This window comes from Protopterus annectens, chromosome 10.part0 (genome assembly GCF_019279795.1).
Source record: "Protopterus annectens isolate FY-2018-M chromosome 10.part0, PAN1.0, whole genome shotgun sequence".
In the NCBI taxonomy this organism is placed as follows: domain Eukaryota; kingdom Metazoa; phylum Chordata; order Ceratodontiformes; family Protopteridae; genus Protopterus; species Protopterus annectens.
This window is the reverse complement of record NC_056744.1, coordinates 219,905,202-219,919,761: the sequence shown is the minus strand read 5'-3', so window position 1 is coordinate 219,919,761 and position 14,560 is coordinate 219,905,202.

Below are 14,560 nucleotides of genomic sequence, written 5' to 3'. Positions count from 1 at the left end.
CCCATAACTTCCATATTTACAGAGCAATTCATAACTGGCCTCTCAGTGGAAGATACACAGCATCTATTACACATGCTAACATTCCAGGCTGCATCTCACATCTGATCTGACAAGGATTACTAACACCATTGGGAAACCCTTGCAGTCATACTGACAACACTGACTACACACCAGCTGAGTGGACAATGGAAACTGTTATACCCTTGCACAGAGGTAGTGCAACCACTGACCAACAGAACTATGCACCTATTTGTCTAAGTATCCATATCTGTATGCCCACAGGGGCAATCATCATGAAGCTGATCAGCACACATATATGTGATCTACACACAGTTGACTGTACACAGTTTGGATGCGTGACAGGGGGATCATCACTGGTACACATTGTGGACATTTCTGAGGCAGTAACCAAGGACATGGGTGAGGGCATATCAGGGCATACAACCCCTAGACTAAGGCAAGCCAGCTGACTACATCCATAATGCTGTCATTGTAGGGGTAACTAAGTGGCCCATTGATGGCACACATACACAACATAGGGACATCTGCCTGGAATAGCTGATCTGTAAGCAGCAGTGCTCAGCAGAGTGCAGTCCTGGCTCCTGTACTGCTTGGAATCCATTTAACCACAATATATATGACTACTGACTGACTGTGGCTAACAATGTTGGCTGATGCCTGCAAATTGTCTGGACTCATAGAGTGTCTCTGGTATGTCTCTATCCTGCAAGAGGGTATTGCGAACACATGCCTGTTGACATACTAATGGCCATAAACTCCATGCAAATATATATGTAGTATTATTTCCATCAGTTAAACCTATGTACCTGGTAAGTAGCACATCACTCACAACATGTGATGTGCATACTCAGGGGTGAAAGAACTGGGCACACAGACCTGGCCACACAGGTTTACACCTAATGTGCCTCATATCACCAGGTCTCTATAGTGGTATAGCAGGAATCATAAGGCATAGCTGAGGTCACAGTCACCTGTAAGTGGCATACTGATAACCTCCAAGTGCTCTTCCCTCAGCATGCCAATATCTGAGTGCAATGACCATTCGTTAATGTACCTTTCCAAGCAGTACTGGCAATTGCACACAACAGTATGGTCCCTCACAAGGACACTTCACATCTTCAGTATGGGGATCATCTGTAATGAGTGCCATTGTCAGATGTGGCATATAGACTACTCAGAGGTGATCTGTGCCTTGCATATGGGGTAATGTGTGACCCTTCTTGATTGCATATGCTGCCTATCTGTAGGAGGCATAGTAGATGGATAAAGTACTGTAAGGATATTAACCTCATATGTGACATTAATACTACATGCTTGTGAAAGAGATTTGTCTAGAAGACTTAAACACACCCTTGAAACAGAACCCTGCCTAATGGCACACAGAGACCCTTAGTACACACCAGCTGAGTGGACGATGGAAACTGTTATACCCTTGCACAGCGGTAGTGCAACCACTGACCAACAGAACTATGCACCTCTTTGTCTAAGTATCCATATCTGTATGCCCATAGGGGCAATCATCATGAAGCTGATCAGCACACATATGTGATCTACACACAGTTGACTGTGCACAGTTTGGATGTGTGACAGGGGGAGCATGACTGTTACACATTGTGGACATTTCTGAGGCAGTCACCAAGGACATGGGTGAGAGCACATCAGGGCATACAACCCCTAGACTAAGGCAAGCCAGCTGACTACATCCATAATGTTGTCATTTTAAGGTAACTAAGTGGCCTATTGATGGCACACATATGCAACATTGGGACATCTGCCTCCAATAGCTGATCTGTAAGCAGCAGTGCTCAACAGGGTGCAGTCCTGGGTCCTCTACTGCTTGGAATCCATTTAACCACAATACATGTGACTACTAACAATGTTGGCTGATGCCTGCAAATTGTGAGCACTGATAGAGTGTCTCTGGTATGTCACTATCCTGCAAAAGGGTATTGTGAACACATGCCTGTTGACAAACTAATGGCTATAAACTCCATGCAAATATATATGTAGTATCATTTCCATCAGTTAGGCCTATGTACCTGGTAAATAGCACATCAGTCACAACATGTGATGTGCATACTCAGGGGTGAAAGAACTGGGCACACAGACCTGGCCACACAGTTTTACACCTAATGTACCTCATATCACCAGGTCTCTATAGTGGTATAGCAGGAATCATAAGGCATAGCTGAGGTCACAGTCACCTGTAAGCGGCATACTAATAACCTCCAAGTGCTCTTCCCTCAGCATGCCAATATCTGAGTGCAATGACCATTCGTTAATGTACCTTTCCAAGCAGTACTGGCAATTGCACACAACAGTATGGTCCCTCACAAGGACACTTCACATCTTCAGTATGGGGATCATCTGCAATGAGTGTCATTGTCACCTGTGGCATATAGACTACTCAGAGGTGATCTGTGCCTTACATATGGGGCAATGTGTGACCCTTCTTGATTGCATATGTTGCCTATCTGTAGGAGGCATAGTAGATGGATAAAATACTGTAAGGATATTAACCTCATATGTGACATTAGTACTACATGCTTGTGAAAGAGATTTGTCTAGAAGACTTAAACACACCCTTGAAACAGAACCCTGCCTAATGGCACACAGAGCACCTTAGTGCATCTCAGCATATGTCATCTGTATAATTGGCTGGGCGACCTTCATCTCATCACAGGGAGTCTGCCTGTGTCCCAGTTGGAATGGGGCAATGTGTGCTGATCCTGTAACTATGAGTATAAAGATGTCTATGATTGTGAGGGCTGTATGGCCATTATGCTAGTGAAGTTCAAATGTCCTATGGTTTCATAACATGATGTAAAATGCTCTAACAGGCTCACACACAAACATGGCTACATTGAGGCTAGCACCACTTCCAATCTCTGCATACAGGACACAACAAGGCACACACATAGTGCAAGTTGGCTGTATGTAGATGACAATACTTACCTATGTAATGGTACACACTACAGATCACAGTACATGATGTGTGCAACATACCTCATATCTGCTAGTACTATCAGTTTAGGACATATTATGCTTGATGACACCAGCAGGCCTTGTTGTGGTCAGTCCTTTGGGGGGCACATCACATACCACAAATAAAATACTGCAAAACCTACCTATTTATAATTATGCCCTTTGGATATACACACACACCAAGTAGCCTGGGGTGAGATTAGAACCCCTACCTATGTAGTCTTGCACACTATAGTGCAAAGTACTTATTACACGTACCATGTCTTAAGTCTGATAATGCACTCTCAGTTGGTAGTCTTAAGGTGGATGACATCATCAGGCAGTTTGGAAGCCAGCAGCAACTGACAGGGCCATAAAGTGAATAACTATTGCAGGTGGGTAGCCCAGGAGTGCATGTCAGTTGTTTTGCAGGGTGATATGCAGAAACACCCACGGGAAGGGTCTATGTATCATTTTAATATATATAACTATAGATATCAGTATATATCTATTTGACAATACATAGATATAGATATACTATATATGTAAGAGAGAGATAGTGACAGATGGATATGTATACGTATATGTTTGTATGTATAGCCATATCTATACATAACAGGTAATTTTGATGAAGGGGCAAAAAAATTGCGCTCATTTTAACTAAGTGTATGGGCATGCCCAGTGGGACTGTCCATACTTATAAAGTGACTCCAGGCCATACCTACCTGTACTCAAGTCTGGGATTTTGTGTGTTACAGGCAATAACATCTGCCCCTGTTTCTGTAGTACTGCACTTCACTCTTCACTCATAATGTCCACCACATTCCCCAGCTGTCTGCTGTACTTAATATGTGAGTGAGGCTCATAATGTTACACTACACACAGACTGACAGTCTGTGAAAACACCAACATAATAATACCTCACATGCAAAATATATGACTACTTCCAGACTAGAACCATCAACACCATCACCTATGTTAATTTCCAAAGTTCACTGAGCCACACAGGCTGCCAGACAGAAAGGAGTCATTCATCAGACAATGAGCAGCATAAATATGTATGTTTTTATTCCTGTGTTAGTGTGACATACAATGTGTGATTGAGTTCTGTGTTACAGCTCTGAGACTGCCTGGTTTGCTGATATGCCATTGTTGACTTACAGTTAAAGCAGTTATATGGGAACACTGCTGTGTTGGGGATGGGGGAACAACAGCACATGATCTGCTGGGATAGACAGTAGTCCAAATATCATGTGACCTCACTGTTTAACATCTCCCTTGACTGATGTAGGGAATATTCCAACCATGATTATTAGGGAACACATACTACTGGACTGTGTATCTGTAGTCCCATGTGGATGTTACTTCTGTCCACATAACCCACTATATTTCCTTGTATAAATGCAGCAGATCCGTACATACAATACCATATTATAGTAATCCTTACAAGAAGTGTGTAGGTTAGAGACTTACCTTTAGAATGCAGCAGATGGATAGGTACAGGCTTTATGGGTTGCCCGGAATCAGCAACTTTAATATATATATGTGAGTAGTGGTAAGGTGTCAGTCCTTAGGGCTTTAGGTTGTCAGTAAATATGCTCTGCGTTGTTTTTTAGCCAAAGCCAGGGCATACTGGGCATGCCTATGTCTGCCTATAGGGAAATCATCAGGGGGTTCCCCCTCCAAGTCTTCCTGTGACTGTGGCTGTGGTGACCTAGACACTGACGGGGGGCTGTGTATCCCTTCCCTTTGCTGATCCTGCTGCAGCTTTTTCCACAGGATCATATTGTGTAGCATGGCACATTTTGTGAACATATGTGCACATGTGGCTGGAGAGTACTGTAGGGCTCCTCCAGATATATCGAGGCACCAAAACTGTGACTTCGGAAGCCCAAACACATGCTCTATGATGTTCCTAGTTTGTGCGTGTGTCTCATTATGGCATTCTTCCGTGGGTGTGTGTGCATTTCTGATGAGTGTCATTATCCACATTTCCAGTGTGTAGCCAGCATGACCCAGTAAATGGCTGTGTAGGATGTCCCCCTAGCAAACATCTGGTACAGCTGTGATGCATGCCAGATATGGGAGTTGTGATAACTGCCAGGGTTGCCAGCAGCACACACATTCATGATAATCCCCTGGACATTGCTCATGACCTGGCAGTTGATGGAGTGGTACACCTTATGGTTGATGTAGATTCTGCCCTCCTCACTGGGTGGTGCCTTGATGTGTACATGAGTGCAATGTATGGCACCCAGCACCTCAGGGTAGTGTGCTACACAATAGAATTGTTGCATATTGCTGGTCCTTGCCTCATGGGTGAGGGGAAAAGAAATGTGCTCACTGGCATGTGGTAGCATGGCATCCAGGAACTGGTGGAGTACCCTGGATGCTGATACCTGTGAGACCCCCATCATGTCCCCAGTTGGTCTTTGGAAAGTACCTGTAGCTAGTATCCTAAGGGCTACTCATACCTTTGTTTCCACTGGGATGGGTTTCCCTCTGTTGGCTCTGGGTCAGAGTTGAGGCAGCAGTGTTCAGTGAGATCTTGTAGTATGTCCCTGTCCACCCTGTAACTCTCTGCAATCTCCAGCTCATGTAGCTCCTGGAAGGTTACCCTGGGCCTGAACACTCTTCTTCTTCGCTGTCTAGGCCTATAGTCAGTAGCAGCAACAGCAGTGACTTCAGCGTCTAGCACATACAGATGTAGCAGACCTGCAGCAGCCACCTAGCATTCTCTCAGTTAAAATTCTCAAGTCTGTACTCCAATGGTGCAGAGTATGGAGGGAAAATCAGATTGTAGGGTGTATGCATACTTTATAGTGCTCTGCTGTAGGTACTGACTTTGTGATTGGCTACCTATGATGCATTTCACCTGCCTAGTATTTAATTAACATAATTTAATGGCCCTAGTTTAAGTTAACAGGGGCAAAACTAATTAATATGTCATTGGCTTTTAGATACACGCAGCACCGTGGCATGCCCCATAGGTGAACAAAGCTTAGCTATTAGTGTACACACCTCCCAGACTTCCACACTCAACATAGTGGGACCATGCAAACATATGGAAACACACACCCCCTCTGAAAGGATATGCTCAGCACAGTGGCATGCTATGCAAACAGGTGCAGCTAAGCTGAAATACCCTTAGAAGTCATTAGATACATCCTCCACTGATGTCAGCTACCTCCTCTGTAAACACCAACATGGTTCTCTGCCTACACTAAGGGGATATTTGGACATGATTACCCCTTTATGCTATTCAGTAACTCCACCTCATTTACATAGGTATCTGTGCTCACAGCCTGGAAACTACATGCTTCATAGCCCTACCACATTAGCAACAGCAACAATGCACCACTGCAGATACTTGATGCAATGTCCTGTAATACATTTTTGTCACATACTATTAAGTTTGCGTTTTCCAATTTTTAATTTTTTTTTATAAAGCATGTTTGCACACTGTGGCACACCATGCAAACATGTCCAGATTATTAAAAAAATAAAATGAATTTAACTTATTTCCTTTAATTTTTCAAACACACAGGAGGATAGTTTCACTCATGTCTATATATGGTATGCCATTTCTGTCCATATATCTACATTTTACAGCCCCTTTTGTCTATCTGCACTCCTGTACATGGAATTTTTCTGTATACCTACAAACACTGACAAGGGGTCTGAAGAGCTGCCTATCTGCTTGTTCAATTGCTCTACCTGACCTATTTGCATGAGATTCACCTGCTTATGAGGTGATTTGCATGCCACGGAACTTTCCATGTTGGCGCATGTATGTGTTCTGCTCAGCAGTGTTTACTGAACCTAAAACCTGCTTACTTTTGTGTAAGCAGCATGGGGCAATGCCTACATAGTAAAAAATACCGTGTAGGCTTTATTAAATTCCTCCAAGAATTCTTAAAAAAATAATCAGTATTTTTTGTTAATGGGTGAAACAAGCTGTCAAGATAAAAAGCTAAAGTAACAGTTTTATTTTGTTTAGCTGAAACAATTGGCCTAAAAGGTGGATTAATGGGATCCATGTGAATCTTTGGGATCCCAGACAAGATCCCTAATTGTGGCTGCTTAAGAGTCAAAAACTCAAAAGTTGTTAAATCAATGAAACTTTGATTAAGTAAATCTAATAACAAATCATCAATTTTCTTAAAACTTGTTTTGACAAAATCTTTGCTAACCGAAGTTTAATTTTGTTTGTCACTAAGTAAGTGAAGCACAGCAGTTTTATAAGTGGTATTATTCATTGTAACCAGGCCATTTCCCTTATCAGCTTTCATTAATATAACCTCCTTGGCCTTACTCAATGAGAACAGTGCTTCACTTTCTGTTTTACTTAAATTAAAATACTTATTATGAGGTCTTTCACTGGTTAAAGTTTGAAGATCCTGCTCGCAAAGCTCAGAAAAAAACATTCAGTGTTGATACCAAACAAGGATTGACAGTGCTAGGTTTTTTGATATTGGAATCAGCCTGATAATTAGTAATACCATCAACAATAAACCTCAAATTCAATTTCCAGCCAAAAAGCTTGAGATCTATAACTAATGAACGATATTAGCTTTTTTTGCCAGAATAAATGAGAACCCTTTTCCAAAACAAGTTTTTGGTTATCAGACAAAATTAAATTGCTCAAATTATACAGCTGACAGGAAGGCACTATCTTAGATGGCCCCTTCACTGTTTCTTGCTTTTGGCACTCCTCCCAGTCTCCTTTATTTTCACTGCTGGCAGGTGCAAAAACAAGGAGATGGAAAACTGAATGGTTCACCACCATTAGTACTGTTATTAACCTTAAGGGTAAAGTTGGAGACAGTACCCCCCCTTTTCTCTATTTTGACCAATTTCATTGGAATCCACAACACAAGGGCCAATACTGTCCATTACATTAATGGTTTGTACTGACGTAACCAAAGTAGAAGTTGCTGAACCAGTCATAGAGGAAACCCCTTTAAGAGCGTAAGCTGTATTATTAGAATAAGCCAAAGCATCTTTGTCAGTTTTTTCCCCATTTTTTAGCAACCAGAGTAGCAGCATGTCTTTGTAATTTTGCTCCAGCTCCATCACAGAGAGATTTGAATATCATAAATTGTGACTGTACAAAATAAAGTTGTTAAGCTCCTGAACTTGTGTCTTTAATGTCTCTGCTTTATGTTCATTAAAATGAATCAATAATTTTAGACCCTCAACACCAGCATTATTGTATAAAGTGACTAAGTCTTTGCATATAGAATCCCTTTTAGAAATACCGTTTGGAAACTTATAACATCTTAATCCAAACAGAACTTGTTGAAGCTCTACACACACCTCTGTAAATAAAAAAAAATCATATTCTAATGCTCTGAGTTTAATAAGCTTTCGTTCTAATTCATAAACACAAGACTTACAGTCAAACAACATTACATTTTTTCAAAATACTGACATTGTCACCATTATTTCCAGCTCCAAAGCACCCAAAGGAATTCATAGTAGGAGTGTTGATAAAATCACTCCTTCAGCTGTTGAAACCACCAGCTACAAAAGTGGAATCACTTCTGGAGATAGAAATATCATCTCTGTTTGCAATGTCACCATCTCCAGAAGTATCAACGACTCCAGCAGACCCATTAACAGCCTCAACCTTCTGCAATAAAATCTGTGCTTTAGCAATAGCACTAGTAAGGGTCTGGGTGAGAGAAATAAGTTCATCAGGCAAGCTATAAATACTTGCATTAAAATCGTCATCTATTTTGCTGGAACAGAGTCAATTAACAGTGAAGACAGGTCTGAAAAAAACACTGTTAGAAGATGCATAAGCTGCCATACTGAGCATGAGAAAATAAGTACAAAAAACAAATAAAACACTCTCAAAACCTCAGGAAGGCACTAAACACACTAAACTAGATAACTAAAAAGAAATGCCACAAACTTGAAAATGAACCACTCAAGTGTTGTAGAAGTTATACGCTTTCAACCTTTTAATACAAGAACTTCATCAAAACTAAATGACAATACAAAAAACATTCAAATTTATACTAACAATAATAAAGAAAACAGCCAATAAATGTAAAGAAACAATTAAAGCAATTCATCGATAATATAAATATATGAATATTTAAATATGAAATATTTAAAAAACACTCATAAAACATATTTAAAGGGACCTTTTAAAACAATTTGTTCTTCAATAAACATTTAATGTTAATAATGTTATTCAAACCAGGCTTTTATCAGCCTTGAGTGCAACTTGCCATTTTAACTCTTTTTCTTTCTAAAACATTATTAAACTTACCAATAAATATTTTATGATCTACACTATCCAGGACTAAAAAGCTAAACTTTTTAAAATGATCACACTCACAAGTATGCCTGTTTTTCCCTGTCCTTGTTTGTGTTGATTCTAAAGACATAAGAAAAATATTACAAGATAATTGGAAAATTATTTTAGGGAATTGTGATTTGGTTCGAGTGGTGGGGACCACCCACTATTCATTCATAAAAAAGTGTCTAATATCAAATCGCAATTAGATATGGTGAGATTAACAACAATTTAGGTAGTAGTGGACCAGTATGAACATATCCCTGTTTGGATTGTAAACAGTGTAGATTCATTAATTCAACAGAAAGTGTTTATTTTGCATACCATAATAAGTATGTGGTCAGTAAGCAAAGGTACAATTGTAAGGGCACTGGTGTAGTTTACTTAGCCAACTGCTCAAACTATGCTAATTATTATGCTGGTAAAACTATAAGACCACTTTCAAAGAGAATTTATGAACATTACTTTAACAATCCTCTGGCCAGGCATGCTTGTGAGTGTGATTTTCATTTCTTGTACTGCACTGGCCATTTGGAATTTAATTTTGAGATTCGGGCAGTGGTTGTGAGTTATATCAGAAAGGCTTGGTTTCACAACATATTTTAAATATTTTACTGTGTCCTGTCCTAAATTAGGGTATATATTTAGTTTGCCCAAGGTACATAAGAAACTCAAAAAAACTCTATTCTAGGCCATTATATCAACATCAGGAGGGATGAAAGAACATATCGCTAATTATATTGAAAATAAGATTAAACGAAACTCAAAAAAACTCTATTCTAGGCCATTATATCAACATCAGGAGGGAAGAAAGAACATATCGCTAATTATATTGAAAATATGATTAAACTAAACTCAAAAAAACTCTATTCTAGGCCATTATATCAACATCAGGAGGGATGAAAGAACATATCACTAATTATATTGAAAATATGATTAAACGGGCTGTTAAACAGTCTAAGTCATACATAATGGACTTCCTGCATGCTATTAAAAATTAAAGGATGATATGGTAACAAAAGGTTATTTTTGGTAACAGTAGATATTATGTCTTTATATTCCATCATTCCAGACCAAATAGATGTCGAATGGTTTGGTATATAACTTTTGAAGAGTAATGATTTTTCTGTTTCATGGATATGATTATTGGTTGCTTTGATTGAACGGGTACTAACCAATATTTTTTATTTGAACATACAATATACAAAAAAGTTTTAGAAATAATGATGGGGGCTGCTGTGGTCCCCAGTTTTGCTTATTTGGTAATTGATTATTGTCAAAGGAATTATTTATTTCATAATAAAACGTTCAAGAAATTTATTTTTGATGTAGAATTTATTGATGATATTTTATTTATATATGGCAAGGGATGAAAGTGTACTTTGCTTCTTTAAGGAATACTGGAAATCAAATAGAGAAGTTTTGCATTCAGTTTTGAATCTGATTCATATTCAATGAGATACTTAGATTTAATAATTTACAAGTATAATGATACATTAATTACCAAGGTTTATAAAAATGAGAACAGTAGTAATGCGCTTTTACATTTTAAAATTATGCATACCAAGTACTTGGAGGAAAATATAGTTTATAGTCAATTTATAAGGGCAAGTAAGCACACATTAAAGTAACAGGATTTTGAAGCAGTGTCACAAAAATGGAGTGTTTTCAGATGAGGTGTACCTAGATGAAATGATTGAAAAGGCATTGCTTAATATTTGTATATGAAGTTGCATATCAAATAAGAAATAAGATGAAATTAATTTTGATGAAAGATGGGCTGTCCTTCTCACCTATATGTTAGATAGTTATGTTATTAAAAATGTTACTGAAAACTGGAAATTATTATAGGGTTTCCCAGATATTTAAGTACTCATAGATAAAAAAACAGAAAACATTTTTTGTGAATAAAGGGGTAAAATGTAGATAATTATTTTAATAGAGAAGGAATAAATATAGGCAAGAATCAAATAAGAAAATATGCTTATAAGTAGTATGATTGTAAATATTGTAAATATAGTCATGATGGGATATCTGTTTTTGTTTTGCAAAATGACCATCAAGTCTAATGTCTCACCTATTTTCTTTACACATAAATCACCATAATGTTGCTTACATCAGTTTATGCATAGGGCGTGATGTATTCCATGTGGGATATATGACTAGGATGGTAAACATTATAATTTATGAACATCTACTCTCAGTATGTAAGAAAGCATTTCTAATATAGCCTCACTTGTAAAAGATTTTTATTTGTGTATTAGATTGTATTGATTTGGGTCTTATAGGTGATGATGCTGAAATGACACTTGATAACAGAGAAATACAGTGACAGTTTATGCTTATTTGCAACTCCTCTACAGACTGAATATTAATTAAAACTATGCTTTGAAGTCTAAGCCTTTGAAACATTAGCTTTTGATGATTATTTTATGAACGAATATTACTATTTTTTAAGATCATGTGATTTTATATGACCATATTCTTTACTTACTGTGAAATCAGTGTTTGCCAAATTTGAAAAAGTATGGGTTATTTTCTTAAGGATAAAAGTGCTTATTCTGTTTGATTAAATATATTTTTAAAAAGAATCCACTGACTTTCTGCCATTTTTTTGTTTTGCTTTTGTTATAGGTATAAATCTTGTAGACTCTATTTGCATCAGATGCAGAATCAGAAAGCACTGCTCTGGTGGCATCTTCTAAAGTACTTAACTCAAAGTGCTAGCCTACTGAATTAACCTTCCCTTCAATTAATTCAGGAATTTCTCCCCTGCCCCTGTAGCCTTCTTAGCTCCTTTAGCCACACCTGGAGAGTCCTTATGTATTTTAGGCTAAAGTTCTGCAGTAACTCACGACAAGTAGTTACAGTGCCTGTATTTGCTTCTTTTAATCTGTATAGTTCCATGTGCATAATGCCATATCCCTCTTGACCTCATTCCTCTCTTTCATGTTACTGACTTGTGTCCCCTTCTCCAATCTTCCAATAAAGCAAGGAGCCAAACGTTAAAATCATAACATTAAAATGTGTCCATCCATCAGTGCATACCTAATTATCAGGCCTACCAAATGATGAGCATGATTGTATATATCATTAGGAAACATCTCTAAGATCTGGAACATAAAAAGATGCTATGTCAATGTCATGCTCTTATCCATTCACAAAAATGATGAAACCTAGAAGAACAGCAAGTATAGCTATTGTCAAAAATATCCTTTCACCTATGATTTTTAACAAGAGCCATCAATTTACAGCACATGGGAAAAATCTCTCCAGGGAAAGGATCCTAAACCTTCTACCCTAAAAATCTCTCCAGAAAAAGGATCCTAAACCTTCTACCCGAAAAATTCCCCAGCATTTGTCACCGTGTTGTTTTCTCCAATCAGAATTATGACACCCTACATAAAATATAAGAGCTCCCCATTAATTCTGCTCATATTTGCTTGTGTATTCCTAGGGAAACATGTGCACTAACCAAAGAAAACAGTAAAGGTCCCCACTTACCTTTTACTTCCATATACTGTATCTCCCATTGCAATCCAGTTTATTGAAAGAATCTGAAAGCAGTACCCATTAGCTACTAAATTTGGAAGTGTCTCTGATGGCTACACTGATATGATGCAAACATCCCTCTCCATATGCAAAATTAATGAGCTTTAGATGTTTTGATTCAGACATAGTGATGCCCTGTAAACACAATGCCTGAGGTCTTAAAGCTTTAATTATGCAAATACTAGAGAGTGATTTATAAGACTGCATACTGCATTAACATTCCATAGAATTATTTTTGTCATCATCTTAAATGCTTCCACTGTCACTGGAGTTACCATGATAGATGTCCTGAAATTTGACTTCCCATACGCTGCCATTATATGTCTTGTTCCCATCCTGGCACACAGCTCAGTCTTCTGTCCAACTTACAGTGATGGTGATGCGCTTCTTTAATAAATCTGAAATACTCAGACAAGAATTATCTTGTGGATTTAAATACACAAAAGCCATAATTGCAGGGAGTCACTTGACATGATTAAACAAGGATACACAATGATCTTTGACCACACCAAACAATAAAATATCCAACATTTTAACTATTAATAGTAATAGGAGTGAAAGTTCAATGACAGCCATAAACATTCTAAAGCATTAACTTGTGCAAAAATTTTAGTTAACTCATTAGGCAGATCATAGCGCCCAACTAGGATGAGAGTTTATGCCATCACGGTGGCAGTGTCTAGTCATTAACTAAGCACCACACTTCTAATATTAAGGCTTCACGAGACATCTTAAGAGCTCAAATCCAAAATTACTCACAACCAGAAATATGTACAACTAAGCAAAGAAATGAAATTCCAGTTGGCTTTTTGTTACCTCAAATAGTCAACTCTTTGGATTAAGATTACTCCTAGACAGTACAAGTTGTACTGTAAGCGCAGTACCTTTGATGTGTAAACCCAAGTGAAACAGTTTAGTCCATCATGAATATTCATGCCAATTTTATTGTATGGGACATCTCAAGAAAGTGGTCTGTGATTATGTACAGCCAAACTTACAAAGGTCACTGCATTGCATAAAACAAATTATCAATTAATCTATGTCTCCTGGCTTAGTGGCACTGAGTTTTGAACCACTTAAGGAGTTATGTTGTTACAGAGGCAACACTATATGTGCTAGCAGTCTTGTCACCAACACTTCCCCTGAACGGATGCCCCACATTCCTCTGGATGTCTAACAAAGAATATCCTTCTAAATGAGCCCATGGCTTTCAGATCAAACTGTATGAGTATGAGGCATTGACCAGAAACCTCAAGAATCCTCTTCTAGAATCCCCATACTGCAAAGCAGTGGCATCGTATCTTTATTAATATTAAAGCACTGATGGTCTTCTTACAGCTCAGACCCTAAAGCATGGGAACCAAGACCTTGATAAGTCAGTGTGGTCTGTTACAAGCATACATCACAGATTTTAATGGACAAGACTTATAGGCAACCCAATCCTTAAATTATGTAGGGTCAAACCTGGTGTGGCCACTGTTACGTTTTCAGACAGATGCTAGCCAACCTGCCTCTCATTGCATTTACTCAAACTCTGGAAGCTGAATCCAGGAAGGTATCACTTCCATAATTTGAGTCCTCTTAAACTCACTATTAAAACTTCACCAATATCATCCATCTAACTTGTGTTGGAGGAATATGTAATAAAGAAGTATCTTCTGCTAGAAATAAAGCAATGTATTATGTAATATTTATTAAATAGGTTGCTTATCC